Source organism: Pseudophryne corroboree, unplaced genomic scaffold (genome assembly GCF_028390025.1).
Source record: "Pseudophryne corroboree isolate aPseCor3 unplaced genomic scaffold, aPseCor3.hap2 scaffold_138, whole genome shotgun sequence".
In the NCBI taxonomy this organism is placed as follows: domain Eukaryota; kingdom Metazoa; phylum Chordata; class Amphibia; order Anura; family Myobatrachidae; genus Pseudophryne; species Pseudophryne corroboree.
In genome coordinates, this window is record NW_026968006.1 from 1503418 (window position 1) to 1505390 (window position 1973).

Below are 1973 nucleotides of genomic sequence, written 5' to 3' on the forward strand. Positions count from 1 at the left end.
AGAAAGCAGCAAGGATGCAGTGGCGTTAATGTTTCCTGGTGTCAACCTGTATAATTTCAGTAGACATTGAAATGAGGATGCATCTTGCTGCCTTTCCAATGAAGCAAGTTTAATTTAGTAATAGGTGAAAAACCATCCCTACAAAGGTGTTAATCAGAGACTTGGCTTTGTGGACACTTTTCAGAGAACAAATTTGTTAGCATAAAAATAAAGCCAGAAAATGAAGAGCTGTTTAATCACTCAAATGGATTTTTTTGCCAGCATATTTCTTTTTCTCTGCAACCCACTGCTAAATTGTGCTTCCTAGATGTTTTTATAAAATCACTGAATCAAATCTAACTCTGATTACATCAGAGAAGGCCAGGTACCCTACACCATAACAGGGGGTTTGAAATTTTGACTTGTCTACTTAAAGATCACCAAAATCTGATAACAATGTCAATTAAGTACCTGGGTGGGATTGAACCACCAACCTTTTGGTTAATAGCCGTACACACTAACTGATTGCGCCACAGAGACACATTGCGAAAGTATATACTGACAAGGGCTAATAAGCATTCATCTAAAACGTTTCCTAGAAAAACTTTAAAAAGTCAATAATCTGGAGAGTTTTTGTAAGATGTTTCTTCCATCAACCAACGAAGAAACACATTGGTACTTTCCCATGATGAGTGAGTGCTTCAGGATCTCTTGCACTTACATGTGCAGCAGAGTACAGCAATGGAAGCATGCTGGGCTCATAACCCAGAGGTAGGCAGATTGAAACTATCCTCTGCTGTATGCTTTTTTTTTTGTTAATTAAAGTAATCCAAAACTGGGATTGATATTTTGGCTCTTTTATTTTTACTTAAAGTACAATAACTTTTACCATTTTAATTTGTTTTAATAGTATATTGACAGTATTGTTTTCTTTCAAAAATCCACTTAATTTTCTTTACCTTATTATTAAAATGGTAATTGACAAAAACTAACTACATTGACACCAGAAGAGCAATACAAAATGTACAAGTGATATATTAAATTCATCTTTCCAGCTTGAATTTCAATGATGCATTGGGGCAACGATTTTGTGAGAAACATCTTCACCCTTAAATAAAGATTTTCTTAATTCCTTACCTGTGTGCTAATTAGATATCACCTTGTTTTCACATTAAACAGACTTCCACATGAGAAAGCAGCAAGGATGCAGTGGCGTTAATGTTTCCTGGTGTCAACCTGTATTATTTCAGTAGACATTGAAATGAGGATGCATCTTGCTGCCTTTCCAATGAAGCAAGTTTAATTTAGTAATAGGTGAAAAACCATCCCTACAAAGGTGTTAATCAGAGACTTGGCTTTGTGGACACTTTTCAGAGAACAAATTTGTTAGCATAAAAATAAAGCCAGAAAATGAAGAGCTGTTTAATCACGCAATTTGATTTTTTTGCCAGCATATTTTTTTTCTCTGCAACCCACTGCTAAATTGTGCTTCCTAGCTGTTTTTTATAAAATCACTGAATCAAATCTATCTCTGATTACATCAGAGAAGGCCAGGTACCCTACACAATAAGAGGGGGTTTGAAATTTTGACTTGTCTACTTAAATATCACCAAAATCTGATCACAAGGTCAATTACGTTCCTGGGTGGGATTAAACCACCAACCTTTTGGTTAATAACCTTACACACTAACCAATTGCACCACAGAGACACTTTGCAAGAAGTACATACTGACAAAGGCTAATAAGCATTCATCAAGAACGTTTCCTAGAAAAACTTTAAAAAGTCAATAATCTGGAGAGTTTTTGTAAGATGTTTCTTCCATCAACCAATGAAGAAACACATTGGTACTTTCCCATGATGAGTGAGTGCTTCAGGATCTCTTGCACTTACATGTGCAGCAGAGTACTGCAATGGAAGCATGCTGGGCCCATAACCCAGAGATAGGCAGATTGAAACTATCCTTTGCTATATGCATTTTTTTTGTTAATTAAAG